Here is an 18,103-nt window from a genome sequence, read left to right as displayed (position 1 = left end):
CCGAAAATTGGCCTTATTGCCAGGACGAACGAAGCGGCAATCTCCAGTGAGATTCTCCTGCGTCCCGATTCAATCTTCTATCCCAGAACGAAGAACAATACGGTTATGTGGTTTGTCAGTCACTACATTCATTAGGTGGTGGGCAGCAGGTATGACGCGGATCCTTGTGCCTTACGTAGTTGCGCTCAATTGGACGTGGCAAAGGAGGCCAGGTTATAGTGAGCTTTTTGCGAATATACTGTACCTGGTATTTATTCGTCAAGCAGCTCGATGAAGTGTAGAATCGCTTTTCTATTAGAGTGTTTCATTCTTGTTACTTTGCTTTTGGTAAACTTGAGCAAAAAAAAGAAAACAAAAAAGCAAACAATGAATGTGTTGAGTTAAATGGTCTCTTGGGATCATCGTCATAGTCTCTTTTCAGGTGTATTGTTAGAGAGCTAATTTCATTTTTGTGGCCCTGTTTGTCTTTTTTTGTTAAATTAAAAAAAATAAACAAAAATTGTTGCAGGCCACGACTGTTTTGGTTTATTTTTTTTGTGTAGAAAAAAAGGTGAACTTGCGCTTTGGACCCATGGCCTAGGTGTAGCTACTTTGATTAGTAATCAAAACATAAGTATGCGGAAGACAATGAAAACCACTGTATGAAAAACACATAACGTGCATCCACAGGACATGTGGCCTATAATTTAAAAAGTGTCATGATGATCTCTCCATTGGCAAAAGATTCCAGAATAGTGCCCCATTCGTATCTCTGGGAAGGGACTTCCAAGTGAGAGGTGACCATGAGAAAAAGGATCAATAACCAACGAAAGGATAATGTTCTACGAGTCGGGGCATGGAATGTCAGAAGCTTGAATATGGTAGGGTAGCTAGAAAATCTGAAAAGGGAAAAGCAAAGCCTGGATCTAGATATAGTAGCAGGCCGTGAAGTGAAATGGAAAGAAGACAAAAATTTCCGGACCGTTGAGGGTAGGGCAATATCAACAGCAGAAAATGGTATAACGGAAGAAAAATTCGTTATGAATACGAAGGTAAGGCAAAGAGAGAGAGTTACTGTGAGCAGTTCAGTGATAGGGTTGTTCTCATCATAATCGACAACAAACTAACACCGACAACGGTAGTTCAGGTATACACGCCGACGTCGCAAAGCGAAGATGAAGAGATAGAGAAAGTATTTCAGTATACTGAAGGGGTAATACAGTAGGTAAAAGGAGATGAAAATCTAGTAGCCATGGACGACTGGAATGCAGAGTTAGGGAAAGGAGTGGAAGAAATTTTACAGGAGAATATGGGGTTAGGACAAGGAAAGAGAGAGGAGAAAGACTAATTGAGATCTGTAATAAATTTCATTTAGTAATAGCGAACACTGTTCAACTATCACAAGAGGAGGAGGTATACGTGGAAAAGGCCGGGTGGCGGGGCAAGATTTCAGTTGCAACACATCATTGTCAGGCAGAGATTCCGAAATCAGGTATTGGATCGTAAAGCATACCCAGATGACAAAGCAGTCGTGATGAAGAGTATGTTGAAGTTTAAGAGATTAGTCAGGAAGAATCAATACGCAAAGAAGTGAGATACTTAAGCACTAAGGAATGACGAAATACTCTTGAAGTTCTCTAATGCTATGGGTACAGCAACAAAGAATAGCCCAGTAGGCAGTACAGTTGAAGAGGAATGGACACCTCTAAAAAGAAGAAATACACGAGTTGGAAAGAAAAGCATAGGTACAGGGAGGGTAACAGCAAAGAAGCCATAGGTAACAGAATAAATACTTCAGTTGATCGATGAAAGAAGAGAGTAGACAAACAGAATCGCAGAGGAAAAGAATATGTGGAAAACACTAACAAGGAGAATGGAGAGGATGACTTCCATGGTACTAGAGGGAGCTGTAGAGGAAGACAGAGATTGGAATACATCCAGACGTAGGTTGCAAGTGCTACTCTGGGATGAAGTGGTTGGCACAGGAGAGGAACTCGTGGCGGGTCGCATCAAGCCAGTCAGAAGACTGACGACTCAAATAAAAGTGAAAAGTGGTAAAGCGCGTGCTTCGAAACCAGAGGTCGCGCAATTGCATCTAGGACAGCCCACGGAATTTTTTATTCTTGGTCTTAACCTAGCCTTCACCTTTCAACGATGTGAGGAGTCGCCAGAAATGACACATTCTTCAGACTCTACGTTAAACTGTAGTTCCCCTTTTTTTCAGTTGAATAACTGGGATGGGTTACGGACAAGCAAATCGCCAAAGTAGCTTCTGTGCCGTGGCGGATGTTTCACCTTCCCACTGTCGACAGCTTGTAGCTGGCGTCTCACAAGGTGGGGCGTATTACTCCCTTATGCGGTTATCGCTGCCCCAGAGAGGCTTCAAAAGGGCTTCTAGAGCGGCGGATGGACGTCCACCTTCTCTCCGTCCAGCTTAACTCCCGTCGCTCCGCCATTTTTGTTTCCCTCGACCTCCAAAATGCCTGCGGCCGCGTATGGAATCCTGGTCTCCACTTAGAACTTCAAACCTACACCCTACCTATCAATTTTGTCCGTCTGGTTGCTTCCTTCCTCTCACGCCGTCATTTATATGTGACTCCCGACGACACCAACTCCCATATCTTTTATCCCACTGCTGGCATCCCCCAGGGCTCCATCCTCTCCCCTCTCCTCTATCTCCAGTACTGTCGATATGCCCAAGCCATCCCCTCCTGTCCACCTCCTCTAACATGCTGATAACACCGCCTTCCTGGCTCTCTATCCTACCCTTCAACAGCAACAGTCCCAATGCACCCTCCAAACCCACCTCCCTTCCCCCACATGACTCCTGTATGACCTCATCCCCTTCCCCCACCTCCTCCATTTCCTCCAACATCTCTGCATCCTTTACACTGTCTGCAGGCTTGATCCCCCCCACCACCTGGCTTCCCCCTTCCTCTCCACCCCCACCTATTGCTGCACCTCTATTGCTGTATCCCTCCCTCTCTCCACTTCCACACCCTTCATCTCCTTCATCAGGGCAATTTCCAGTACCTCCCCCTCCTGGATGCTGAACTTCGCCATGACATCTATCCTTCATTCCAAGCCCCACTTTTCCTCTCCCCTCCTTCTCCCAGAGCAGATTTTCCTCCTTCCCCCCCTGAGTCCCTGCGCCACCTCCGCGACTGTTTCCCTCCCACGTCCTTCCCTCCCCAGCCCTCTTCAGCGCGCTCCCCTGCCCATCTCCCCCCCCCCCTCTTCCACTCTCCCTCCCTTCTTCCCTTCTCACTCGTCTCCATGCCTCTGGCAGATTCTCTCAGCTTGCTCATCGTCATCAGTGTGCTCCTTCCGTGTGCTGTTCTCCCGTGACATCAAGAGCTGTGATTTTTAATTGTGTGCTGGACTTCTACATAGTGTTATTGTCAGTGATTGTTATGTGCTACACCGTCCATCAGTACTTTTATGTTTTTGCCATACTTTGCCTTGTGTTCTTTTACATGTCCCAGTGTGTGGCTTTTTTGTGTGCGGTACTTTTTTACGGTTTTTATCCCCATTTTACAGTGTCCCCTTTTTGTCTGTTCTCTTCCATAATGTATCCTCTTTTTATACGTATGTCCGCCATATTTTCTCCTGTATTTTATTTTAAATGTCTTCTATTGTATAATTAATGTACTTCGGCTGAAGAGCAGCGCATATGCTGCTATCAGCCCGCCCCAGATGGGGCACTTAAGTACAATAAAAGAAAAAACAAGGCAGAAGGAGGTCTTCGGACAGCGCAGTCCAGGCAGTTTACTTGTAGCCTTTGTGCAGTGTGGAGCTGGGGCCAGCAGCAGGGCATGGAGCAACGGACACGCGGTGCGGATCGGCACGACGTCTTTTCCGAGGGTCTGATTCGCCTATGTTGTTTGTAACTGGTTCTTCACCTCTGTGCACTGATTTCCCACTCCGCAAGCTGTCTGAGCAGATGTTCGTGTTTATATTGAGTCGTCATGCACACCTTTATTATTTGACTCTGTGTGATTCTAGGACAAATTTATTGCCCTGTCTGCTCTGTCTGTCTTTTTAATAGACTCTAAAAATTTGCCATGGTTAATATTGTTATTGTGATTTGTATATAATATGCCCAAATTTAAGTACAATTATATCACGGCGCTTTGAACATCTACTTTTTAAAATTTTGGTTTTGTTTTTAAATTGTTTTTTTGTGAGAGAACAAACTGTTCCTGAATTTTAATATTCGTTTTCACAAGCTGGTGTCGTCTCTCGTATTATTGTTATCCAGTCCCTTAAGTTTTTGTGTGTTAAGACCTCCAGCTAATGGTAAGACCTTAGCGAGTTGTTATTTACTTTCCTTCCTGGAAGAATTTGCAACTTCCTTTGACTAGTTCTGCTTTACACCTTACATATTTAGTGAGGCTGATTTTCTTATTGGAGAGGTCCTATTAGTGCGTGGGCCTGGCTTGCTTGCGGCCGTGTGGACAGCTCTCGAGCATTTTCGAGCGCGGTTTGCTATTCGTAGTTGCACCTCCTATCTGTCTGTGCTCAAGTTGAGTATCTTATATTATGACTTGCATTGTAAATGAAATTTTGCTGTTGGTCAAGAGACCTTGATCTGATTAATTGGCTTCGCATGCAAAATTTTCCTTTCAGTGATATTTTTCTCAATAATACATATTGTAACGTTGTCCTAAGTGTTATTTTAAATTATTTGGTGTAAACCATTTGGGTAAGCCATAAACGTGAACTGTTATTTCTTGTTAAGCAGGTAATATTCATCTCTTTGGGGTGTGTCTAATGTCTTGGATTTGAGCTCGGTTGCAGAAATTTATCTGGAACTCAGTTTTAATTATTTTTATTTTCTGGTTTATTTAAATTTTGTTTTAAATTTAAATTTGTAGAGGCCAATATCGTTAAAGTCTTTTCTTGCGTTTTGTTCAAGTGCATTATTATCCTAATTCAGCGAGTGTGTTATTCATCATTTTGAATGCTTTCAAGTGTGTAAATTTAACATGGCAAATTAACTTGTAATTTTCCTTCCTGATTTTCTTAAATGGGACCTGTTGTTATTTAACAAAATAAATATTTGTTAAAAGAATAAATGTTAGTTAAAGGGGCTAGTCCTTCCATGTTGTTTCCCTCATCCAGGTAATTCCGAATTTCAGAGTCCAATAGAAAGACCTCCACCGGGCCATTGAGCCTCACGAAATTATCTTTACTATTATTATTATGTATAAAACAAAATTGGGTTTGTAGGGAACCCTCGGAGCGCGACTTCTACTCTCACTTCGCCGATTACTTCCCTTTCCTTCAGCGTGATTTTCTGATAGTGAAATTTGTCTCATGGTGTCTGCCTGCAGAGCACGCATAGTAGGCAGTTTATTCCTGTTCCTCCACCAGGACATTCAAGAAACAGGTCAATTGAGTGTTTTTGTGAATTGTTCTGTTTATTTCTTGAAGGCTTTTTTGTTTGTTTATATTTGTACAGTTTTGTATATGCTTTTATTAGTTTGAATGATGAGTGAATGTGGTCTAAAGTAAATATGTAGATTGTTGTTCTATTGATAAGCGCTATACGAACTAGCGTGAGAAATTTTTAAGACAATGTGAATGATGACTGGGTGTTGTGTGCTGTCCTTAGGTTAGTTAGGTTTAAGTAGTTCTAAGTTCTAGGGGACTGATGAGCATAGATGTTAAGTCCCATAGTGCTCAGAGCCATTTGAACAGTGTGAATGCAGACGTCGGGGAATAATATTTAAGTTTATCGCAAAAGTAAAGCTAATTCGAGTGCAAATGAAAATAGTTGATAAAGTGAAGTATGAACAAAATATCAGAATGTTAAATATTTATTTCGGGAAAAAGTACAGTTCGAAAATGAGTTATTTGTTGATTGGTTAGTCATGAAAAGCGCGGACTAACGCGGGAGAACGTTTTTCTATTGGCCTTAAAGAGAAATGACCAATCAGAATGGAGTATCTTTCGCGCGTCTTTCCTCTTGGATATATAGAGGGCTTACAGCAGTCCAAGGATCGGAGTCCAGCCTTTCAATAGCACGGTCGTGTGTAGTATGTGCTGCGAAGGAAGTTATAATTTGCCTGTTTCAGTTGTGCTAAATGCTTCAAAAGTGCTTTAAAGTGAAGGCATATTTATCCCGGTGTGTTTTTTCAAATGGTTCAAATGGCTCTGAGTACTATGGGACTTAACTTCTGAGGCCATCAGTCCCCTAGAACTTAGAACTACTTAAACCTAACTAACCTAAGGACATCACACACATCCATGCCCGAGGCAGGATTCGAACCTGCGACCGTAGCGGTCGCGCTGTTGCAGACTGTAGTGCGTGTTTTTTTTTTTTTTTTAGAAATTAAGGTTTTGAAGTAATTTTGTGTATGAGAAAAGACAATTCCGGGTGGCATATTGAGCAGATGAGTGACCAATAACGTGAGTGCATTACACGCCGATAAACTTAGTAGTATGGCGAGCATTCTCATTTGAGAACACTCTGTGCTTAGTAGCTGTTCAGATTTCGGGATATATGTTACCATAAACTTGCTAACGTGAATGAAAGGGTTTGTTCATGACTGTGTTGATTAGCACAGGCTTTGCAGTGAACGTGTACATCAAGGTTCAGAATATACCGAACTTTTGCCAGCACTTCCATCTTTTATTCAAAATTAAGACGTTTTCCCGATTCTTAGAATAGTTACGTTGCATGCAGCCTGGAGCGAGTTGCAGTACGGTAGGTAGGTTTCTGCTCGGCTTTCATACCGGCGATCTGCTGCAACGAGTTCACAGGTAGGTGCAGGCAATGGACGAAACTAACCGCGCCGCCGCAGATGGTGTACTGCAAATCTGAAAGCCATCTGTAGGAGTTACAACTAAAACTTCTTTCCTAAGCAGTGCTGTGCAAACAAGCTGTATATTCAGCTTCATACGAAATACAACCAACGATCTTGAATTTCAGATCGAGGATTTCACGGTTCAGTCCCTCCGGCTGATATGTAAATTGAATATCGAGTATGGAAATGGAAGAGTGACATACTTCAGGCCTGTGCAGTAGCTACAAGGTACTTACAAAAAGGACAAACATGTAAGCTCTTGCACCTTGAGGTAAATATAGAACGAAGTGGTATGCATCTCTAATATAGTGGATAGTTATGCGTCCCTTTATTCTTTGCTCTTATCTTTGGCAATATGGTGTGTTTTATGGGTCTACATCTCTTCATGGCGGTTGGAGCAACCGATACGGCGTAGGTCGAGCTGGTGGCAAACAGGCTGTATATGTTTGCAGAAAATGTCCAGAGCAAAGGCGGCACGTAATGAAGTCACTCTTGCTAATTGTGCGAGGAATAAATCCTTTTCTAACACCTTTGCATTCTCTTAGAAATCTTTCGCAATTCTTATGTTGTTCCTCTTCAGTGCGTGCGTGTGTGTGTGTGTGTGTGTGTGTGTGTGTGTGTGTGTGTGTGTGTGTGTGTGTGTATGTGTGTGTACAGAGAGAGAGAGAGAGAGAGAGAGAGAGAGAGAGAGAGAGATTTGAGTTGTCGAACTCTCGCTGGCAGTGGAGTAGCAAGCCATGTGTAATTTCATTTGTCTAAACGATAAGTGTGGTCTGCAGCGATGCACAATGGTGAACTCGAGAAGGGACAATTTAAATTATTCAAACAAATAAAGAGATTACGAGGCAATTAAAACAGAAAGCCCGAATGTCAATCGAAAGATCTGACGGTTCTGCTTACTCTTTATAGTCTCCGAACTACAGAGAAGGGTAAGACAGTCAGTTGGCATAGCTATAACGATCCAGTTGGATGCATCATAAGTTTTCGACTGCTATATCTTCCACCTGTGAAGAAAGTTATATGTATATTTTCACAGATCCCTCGTTAGTTCGTGAAGAGAGATATTTAACTTTATTCGTCCTTTGTTGTTTGATGCTCTAATAGTCGACGTATTTGTAAAACAAACAATAAAATTTGTTTTCGAAAAAACAGTCTTCTTACATTCTTTTCTTGCTGGAGTCCAGACAATAAGAAACTGTAAAATAAGAACTACACTTGTTTCTCAGATACAACAGTGGACAGGTCTCTGTTTAAGTTTTTTCCCTAAATTACTCCAGGCAAATGCCGGAGTGGTTCCTATGAAAAGGCACGGCCGATTTCCTTCCCCATACTTGACACCATCCGAGTTTGCACTCTGTCTCTAATGACCTCAGTGTCGACGGGACGTTAAACCCCATTTTCCTCCCTTCCTTCTATTTAAATTTATTGGTAACCTCTTGTCTGAACGTAAATCAAACGTCGGCAAAATGTAGAATAGTGAAATATATACGACATGGGGGCCACAGTTTGCGGGGTGGGAGGGGGATAGGGTTGCCTGAGAGGGCAGAAAGCCATAAAAGGTGGACTATGTCCAGTGCCGAGACAGCGTAGCGTGACGCCGACTCATCTCTTTGATCTGAAGGAGGAACGCCACGATCGCACAGTCGCTTTCATAATTCACACATTGCTGTCCCTCACCTCCAACCACTCTTCTTCCCATTGAAGCATTAACTTCTGCCTCAAATCGCGGTGGTTATTCACAAAGGAATGGTTCATATTTCTGTAACCCATAGAGAGACCATTGGCTTCTATATCATCCTGTCATTGTCATTCCCACATGCCCAACCACTCATTAAATGCAACCTTCTTTGCGTGCTGTGGTAGCACTTGTCCCGAATAACTTCCTCTAAAGAGCATTGAGGAAATTAGGCAATGTGATAAACTTCTTTCCCTTACTCGCACCCAGTATGCTCAAATGCTGGCACTGTATTCGACGAAAATATCTGGCAGGTGATTCCTGGAAAAGCAGAAAGGAGTCTCCCCGTTTAGACCCACCAACAAGACTAATTTTAAAATTCTGATGTTCATTTAAAATACAATGAAGGAAGGGTATAAAAGCCACGACTTTAGTGCGCTATTTTCCAGTATTCATTAAATTTCAAACAATTCTGATTCATTAATAAGTCAGGATATATTTATTCCGTTTTTGGCATACAACAAATAGCTCACCACACCCATTTCTGAAAGAATGTTAAATGAAACACCCTTCAGCCGTCTAATTTCCTAACTTTTATTTTATTGGGTTAGCAGTTTCTGCTACTTATTACGCCATCTTCAGGCACCCTGACCGACGTGTAGGAAGGTGCCAACCTCGGTTCGGGTCAAAATAGGGACCAGCATTCAAAGACTGGTATCTGTAGGTTTCTGCTTGATACAGCGGTCACTGAAAGTTACTATTGAAACGATTAACAGAAGCCGACCTGGGGGAAAATCAATTTGAGTTCCTAAGAAATGTAAGAACACGTGACACGAGATTCTCCATACAATTATGCATCAGAAGCTCGTACACAGGTTGACGGATGGGTGTGGCTTGCGCACAAAGGCTTTTAGACTAGGTAACTCTTCTTCCAGTCCCTACAATGATAGGAAGAAGACCCCGAACCTTTAGTGTAAGATCCAAATCACCCCACATCACCCCCCCCCCCCCCCTCCTCTTCTCAGCAGCTGACAGTATTGAGACAGTAACGATAAGCCACCGGATCATTAGTGCCAGTAGTGTCAGTGTCGTCGTAACTGCCGTTTGTGTCACGTCTGCTGTGCAGCGAGCTACGTTAACTTAAGTATTAACTGCATTTTTCTTAGTTGTCACTTCTTCCGTGTGTTTTTGGTTTTAGGAAGCTTTCATTATCGAGCGCTAATAATAGTGTTCCATAGATTTCGTGTTTGTTTTGAATACAGTCAGAGAGAGTCCCTTTAGTCAGCCACAGTGCCAGTAGTACTAGTGTTTGTTTTGAATACAGTCCAGAGACAGGTAGTGCTATTTTCATTGTTTTCTACAAGAAGTGTCTAGCAACCACAGTTTAGTCAACTATCAGCCGCCTTTAGTGAATTATCAGTCTAGTTAAAAGTTGATTAACTCTCTACAGTAAATTGATTTCTTAGGATGGATAGGATGTGTGACTGCTGTGTACGGACGCAGGAGAAGCTGGCCACTGTTCGCGAACAGCTGAACGTGTTGATGGCCTCGGAGTGTAGCGGCAGTGGGGAGTCTGGTGCGTCGCATGGTACACCCCAGGTGTTACATGCTTCACCCATTGTCCCTGCTGTCGAGACATCTTCGCGGGTACCGGGCGCGGTTGGGCCACCCTCTCCCCAAGGGGAGTGGCGGGTTCAGCAGCGTTCGCGGCGCACGAGGCGGAGGGTCAATGTGGAGGCTGGCCGTGTGGCATCGCCCGCTCTGCCTGTGAGTGGACATGTGGCCGCTGCTTCAGCAAGGTCCGAGCAGGCATACTGGGGGAGGGGTTTATTAGTGATTGGGAGCTCCAACGTTAGGCAGGTGATGGAGCCCCTTAGGGAAAAAGCGGAAAGGTCGGGGAAGAAGGCCAGTGTTCACTCTGTCTGCTTGCTGGGGGGTCTCATCCGAGGTGTGGAGGCGGCCCTGACAGCGGCGATAGAGAGCACTGGGTGCACCCGACTGCAGATTGTTGCTCATGTAGGCACCAATGATTCCTGCTGTCTGGGTTCAGAGGTCATCCTCAGTTCATACAGACGGTTGGCGGTGTTGGTGAAAGCGGAAAGCCTCGCTCGCGGGGTGGAATCTCAGCTAACTATTTGTAGTATCGTTCCCAGAACCGATCGCGGTCGTCTGGTTTGGAGCCGAGTGGAAGGCTTAAACCAGAAGCTCAGACGATTCTGCGGAGATCTAGGGTGCAAGTTTCTCGACCTCCGCTATCGGGTGGAGAAATGTAGGGTCCCCCTGAATAGGTCAGGCGTGCACTACACGCAGGAAGCGGCTACAAGGGTAGCGGAGTACATGTGGAGTGCACATGGGGGTTTTTTAGGTTAGAGAAATCCCTCCCTAGGCCCGACAAGACGCCCCTGAGACGCGGTAAGGTAGGAGTAGGCAAAATGCAACAGGAAATAACAATATCAATCTGCTAATAGTAAACAGCAGGAGCGTCTATAGAAAGGTCCCAGATCTGCTCTCGCTAATAAACGGTCAAAATGCCCACATAGTACTAGGGACAGAAAGTTGGCTGAAACCAATGTAAACAGTAATGAAATTCTAAACTCAAATTGGAATGTATACCGCAGAGACAGGCTGGACAGTGAAGGGGGAGGTTAAAGCAGGCTCAGACATGGTAATTGGATGTCTCTATAGGCCCCCTGGCTCAGCAGCTGTTGTGGCTAAGCACCCGAAGGATAATTTGGAAAATATTTCGAGTAGGTTTCCCCACCATGTCATAGTTCGGGGTGGAGATTTTAATTTGCCGGATATAGACTGGGAGACTCGAACGTTCATAACGGGTGGCAGGGACAAAGAATCCAGTGAAATTTTTTTAAGTACTTTATCTGAAAACTACCTTGAGCAGTTAAACAGAGAACCGACTCGTGGCGATAACATATTAGACCTTCTGATGACTAACAAACCCGAACTATTTGAAACAGTTAACGCAGAACAGGGAATCAGCAATCATAAAGCGGTTACTGCATCGATGATTTCAACCGTAAATAGAAATATTAAAAAAGATAGGAAGATTTTTCTGTTTAGCAAAAGTGACAAAAAGCAGATTTCAGAGTACCTGATGGCTCAACACAAAAGTTTTGTCTCAAGTACAGATAGTGTTGAGGATCAGTGGACAAAGTCCAAAACCATCGTACAATATGTGATAGATGAGGATGTGCCAAGCAAGATCGTGAAAGCTGGAAAAGAGCCACCGTGGTACAACAACCGAGTTAGAAAACTGCTGCGGAAGCAAAGGGAACTTCACAGCAAGCATAAACATAGCCAAAGCCTTGCAGACAAACAAAAATTACGCGAAGCGAAAAGTAGTGTGAGGAGGGCTATGCGAGAGGCGTTCACTGAATTCGAAAGTAAAGTTCTATGTACTGACTTGCCAGAAAATCCTAAGAAATTTTGGTCTTATGTCAAAGCGGTAGGTGGATCAAAACAAAATGTCCAGACACTCTGTGACCAAAATGGTACTGAAACAGGATGACGGACTAAAGGCCGAAATACTAAATGTCTCTTTCCAAAGCTGTTTCACAGAGGAAGACTGCACTGTAGTTCCTTCTCTAGATTGTCGCACAGATGACAAAATGGTAGATATCACAATAAATGACAGAGGGATAGAAAAACAATTAAAATCGCTCAAAAGAGGAAAGGCCGCTGGACCTGATGGGATACCAGTTCGATTTTACACAGAGTACGAGAAGGAACTTGCCCCCCTTCTTGCAGCGGTGTACCGTAGGTCTCTAGAAGAGCGTAGCGATCCAAATGATTGGAAAAGGGCACAGGTCATCCCCGTTTTCAAGAAGGGACGTCGAACAGATGTGCAGAACTATAGACCTATATCTCTAACGTCGATCAGTTGTAGAATTTTGGAACACGTATTATGTTCGAGTATAATGACTTTTCTGGAGACTAGAAATCTACTCTGTAGGAATGAGCATGGGTTTCGAAAAAGATGATCGTGTGAAACCCAGCTCGCGCTGTTCGTCCACGAGACTCAGAGGGCCATAGACACGGGTTCCCAGGTAGATGCCGTGCTTCTTGACTTCCGCAAGGCGTTCGATACAGTTCCGCACTGTCGTTTAATGAACAAAGTAAGAGCATATAGACTATCAGACCAATTGTGTGATTGTATTGAGGAGTTCCTAGATAACAGAACGCAGCATGTCATTCTCATTGGAGAGAAGTCTTCCGAAGTAAGAGTGATTTCAGATGTGCCGCAGGGGAGTGTCGTAGGACCGTTGCTATTCGCAATATACATAAATGACCTTGTGGATGACATCGGAAGTTCACTGAGGCTTTTTGCGGATGATGCTGTGGTATATCGTGAGATTGTAACAATGGAAAATTGTACTGAAATGCAGGAGGATCTGCAGCGAATTGACGCATGGTGCAGGAAATGGCAATTGAATCTCAATGTAGACAAGTGTAATGTGCTGCGAATACATAGAAAGAACGATCCCTTATCATTTAGCTACAATATAGCAGGTCAGCAACTGGAAGCAGTTAATTCCATAAACTATCTGGGAGTACTCATTAGGAGTGATTTAAAATGGAATGATCATATAAAGTTGATCGTCGGTAAAGCAGATGCCAGACTGAGATTCATTGGAAGAATCCTAAGGAAATGCAATCCGAAAACAAAGGAAGTAGGTTACAGTACGCTTGTTCACCCACTGCTTGAATACCTCTCAGCAGTGTGGGATCCGCACCAGATAGGGTTGATAAAAGAGATAGAGAAGATCCAACAGAGCGCAGCGCGCTTCGTTACAGGATCATTTAGTAATCGCGAAAGCGTTACGGAGATGGTAGATAAACTCCAGTGGAAGACTCTGCAGGAGAGATGTTTAGTAGCTCAGTACGGGCTTTTGTTAAAGTTTCGAGAACATACCTTCACCGAGGAATCAAGCAGTATATTGCTCACTCCTATGTATATCTCGCGAAGAGACCATGAGGATAAAATCAGAGAGATTAGAGCCCACACAGAGGCATACCGACAATCCTTCTTTCCACGAACAATACCAGACTGGAATAGAAGGGAGACCGATAGAGGTACTCAAGGTACCCTCAGCCACACACCGTCAGGTGGCTTGTGGAGTATGGATGTAGATGTAGATTTGCAACAAAGTGCCAGAGTGTGACACGCTCCTAAAGAGCAGAGATATTGGTTAAAACCAGAAATTACTAGCAGTGCGACCTTTGGGGAAAATTTAGGTGAGTATGGAAACTTCTGCGGTACTAGAGGGAGCTATAGAGGATAAAAACTGTAGTGGAAGACAGAGATTGAAATAGATCCAGCAAATAATTGAAGACGTAGGTTGCAAGAGCTACCTTAACACAAAAAGGTTGGTACAGCAGAGAAATTCGTGGCGAGCCACGTCGAACCAGTCAGAAGATTGATGACGAGAAAAGAATGGAAACGACAGTCTGGCGGAAAATGGAGGTGCTGCATTTGCTGCAGTAGGTGAAAAACTTAAATCTGCCGAGATAGAAACTGAAGCTGCATCCGGAGTTCTTAGGAAAGACTCACTTAGATAATACGGGAAGCGCTCAAGTTGAGTACCTTATGTTATGACTTGCATTGTAAATGAAATATTCCTGTTGGTCTAGAAACTTTGCTTAATCGAAGAGGAGCCAAAATAAGCAGACCCATGTCTCAGCTTATTTGTAGACACTTAACCCTTTCTTCGAAAACAACCGTCGAAGTTCTCCACTTAATTTAGATTCCCTTTTTTCGTGCAGTAAGTTCAATCCTAGTGGTGGCATGGTGGCTACCGTCGCAGTTTCTCCCCTTTGCGTCCTGTGTTCGAGACCCTAATATGGTTTTCTTTATTTTACTTTAATTATTTATCTACCCATTTCTGTAGAAGTCTACTACACGAATGTATCTTATCAAGTTAGGAGATACAAGCGCTTTATACTAATTCCAAAATTACAACTTAGTTTCTCAGTAAGTATCATACATTTATCATCTATGTGTGTATGATATTTCTGATACGCCCGCGAATCCCACTGGGCAGAACAGGTAATTAGGATTGTGGAAAGGGCAAATAAGGTTGGGGTCAGTTTCACCTTCTAATTGTAATAGGATTACAATCTTCGTAAATTCATATATTATTATACACTCCTGGAAATGGAAAAAAGAACTCATTGACACCGGTGTGTCAGACCCACCATACTTGCTCCGGACACTGCGAGAGGGCTGTACAAGCAATGATCACACGCACGTCACAGCAGACACACCAGGAACCGCGGTGTTGGCCGTCGAATGGCGCTAGCTGCGCAGCATTTGTGCACCGCCGCCGTCAGTGTCAGCCAGTTTGCCGTGGCATACGGAGCTCCATCGCAGTCTTTAACACTGGTAGCATGCCGCGACAGCGTGGACGTGAACCGTATGTGCAGTTGACGGACTTTGAGCGAGGGCGTATAGTGGGCATGCGGGAGGCCGGGTGGACGTACCGCCGAATTGCTCAACACGTGGGGCGTGAGGTCTCCACAGTACATCGATGTTGTCACCAGTGGTCGGCGGAAGGTGCACGTGCCCGTCGACCTGGGACCGGACCGCAGCGACGCACGGATGCACGCCAAGACCGTAGGATCCTACGCAGTGCCGTAGGGGACCGCACCGCCACTTCCCAGCAAATTAGGGACACTGTTGCTCCTGGGGTATCAGCGAGGACCATTCGCAACCGTCTCCATGAAGCTGGGCTACGGTCCCGCACACCGTTAGGCCGTCTTCCGCTCACGCCCCAACATCGTGCAGCCCGCCTCCAGTGGTGTCGCGACAGGCGTGAATGGAGGGACGAATGGAGACGTGTCGTCTTCAGCGATGAGAGTCGCTTCTGCCTTGGTGCCAATGATGGTCGTATGCGTGTTTGGCGCCGTGCAGGTGAGCGCCACAATCAGGACTACATACGACCGAGGCACACAGGGCCAACACCCGGCATCATGGTGTGGGGAGCAATCTCCTACACTGGCCGTACACCACTGGTGATCGTCGAGGGGACACTGAATAGTGCACGGTACATCCAAACCGTCATCGAACCCATCGTTCTACCATTCCTAGACCGGCAAGGGAACTTGTTCTTCCAACAGGACAATGCACGTCCGCATGTATCCCGTGCCACCCAACGTGCTCTAGAAGGTGTAAGTCAACTACCCTGGCCAGCAAGATCTCCGGATCTGTCCCCCATTGAGCATGTTTGGAACTGGATGAAGCGTCGTCTCACGCGGTCCGCACGTCCAGCACGAACGCTGGTCCAACTGAGGTGCCAGGTGGAAATGGCATGGCAAGCCGTTCCACAGGACTACATCCAGCATCTCTACGATCGTCTCCATGGGAGAATAGCAGCCTGCATTGCTGCGAAAGGTGGATATACACTGTGCCGACATTGTGCATGCTCTGTTGCCTGTGTCTATGTGCCTGTGGTTCTATCAGTGTGATCATGTGATGTATCTGACCCCAGGAATGTGTCAATAAAGTTTCCCCTTCCTGGGACAATGAATTCACGGTGTTCTTATTTCAATTTCCAGGAGTGTATTTCATTCTTCTATCAGTTCTTAATTCTTATATTTTATTCTCACTTATATTATTCAGGAAGATTTCGTGGATTTCCTTGGACGATACTGATCGTAGAAACATTCGAAACATAGAAATTCCGAGCACCATGAGTGTCACGTGAAGGCAGGTTTGTCACAGCGACATTTCTTCATATGAATCTCCCTCAGAAACGAAATCTCGTTAACAGTGCTGAAGATTTCACGCATTGGCAATAATTTTGGGGCAAATCATGCATAACATAGTTTCAAAAAACTGGCACTTGCAGTTGATTATGAATCAAAACACACGACAGGAATTTCGTAGAAAACAATTTCAAATGATTTGTTCATTCGTTCATAGCTTTTTTCTTTTTTTTTTTTTCAATTCACTCAGCAGACATGAAATTACTATAAGGAAAACGTAATTTCAATGTTCATTGGAAAGCATTCGTATAATAGGCTTCAACGGACATGAGTAGATAAATTTTAAAAAATATAAAAATAATAATCGGGTTTCGAACACGGGACGCTGAAATAAGGTGCGACCCTAGGCCTATGCCACTGCTTCGAGCGAAAAGTTCACTCACTAAAAGGCACTTAAATTAGCTCGTAAGCGTTGACCGTCGTTCTCTCAGAGACAGTCGACTATCTACAGATAGACCAAGACACGTGTTCGCTTATTTTGTGCCCTTTTCCACTGAGCGAAGTTTCTGCGAAATTGGATTATGGCACTTGCCGTGTTTTCCTCATCAGTGCTGCAGTTGGGCTTAAACTGGACCAGGCACTGAGTAGACCTGTACCTAGTAGAACCGTTCATCGTAGGAGCTACTTTCCCTAGCACAATCACTGTTAACAAACTTCTAAAAATACAGAGATTGTTGCATTATAGGTGTATATCAAAGTATAGGGCTACAGACGAACAGATGCTTAACGAAACGCATTTAGATATCAAAAGCACAACGCGTGAATTACTGTAGCAGAGTCTTATGGGAAAACCTCTCACCAAGAAATTCCAGTCACATGTAAAGGCTGTTAGTAGCACTAAAGTTGATGTCCAGACACTCATGGGCGGCACAGGAACTGAAACTGAGGCCAGCAGAGCAAAAGCAGAAATACTGAACTTCATTTTCCGATATATCTGTACAAAGGAAGTTGCAGAAGTACTGTCTCAGTTTGATTTTTACGCGCTGTAAAACTGAATCCCATAAATGTTAGTGTCAGTGACATTGATAGCTGAAACCGTTAATACTGAACGAAGCTCAGGGACTGATGGAAAGCCTATCAGATTCTATACAGAATTTGCGGACAAATTACCCGCATTTTGAGCTAAAAATACTGAATATCGCTCGAACAAAAGAAAAACTGTGACTGTTGGTTCGAAGAAAGTACACGTCACACCCTTGTACATGAACCGTAGCAGAGTGATCCAAAAAAACAGTCTCATTGCCATCCACTTGTTGAAGAATCTCAGAACTTATTCTGAACTCAAACGTAAAGAGCTATCTCGAACAGAATGACCTTCCTCAATCCCAAACAGCATGGATTCTGAGAACATCAGTCATATAAAGTCCAACTCGCACTTTTTTCAAATAGCACCCTGAAAGCCTAGAATCAACGCAATCAGGTGGATGTAGTATTCCTTCATGTCCGAAAATCATCTGACTCGATTCCACATCAACGTTTATTAGCAAAAGTACGATCACATGGAGTGTAAAACAATATTTGAAATTGGATTCAGGATTTCTTGCTAGAAAAGAGGCATCATGTTATCCTGAATGCATAACTAGCTTCCGGTATGCTTTATGGAAGTGTGTTGAGACTCTTGCTATTCGTGTTTTATATTAATGACATTGTACATAATATTGATAGTACCCTTAGATTTTTCACAGATAATACAGTTATCTATAACGCAGTAGTGTCAGAAAAAACCTGTGCAAAATATTCAGTCAGATCTTAATTAGATGATATCAGGTTAACTGGTACTTCCATCGCTTCTTGGTAGAATAACATAATAGTATATGAAAAGCAAAGTTCGTTAGATTTCAAACTGATGCAAAGTTTG

The sequence above is a fragment of the Schistocerca americana genome, chromosome 6, assembly GCF_021461395.2.
Source record: "Schistocerca americana isolate TAMUIC-IGC-003095 chromosome 6, iqSchAmer2.1, whole genome shotgun sequence".
NCBI classification, from domain to species: Eukaryota; Metazoa; Arthropoda; class Insecta; order Orthoptera; family Acrididae; genus Schistocerca; species Schistocerca americana.
The sequence above is the reverse complement of the archived record's forward strand: the minus strand, read 5'-3'. Positions refer to the sequence as shown.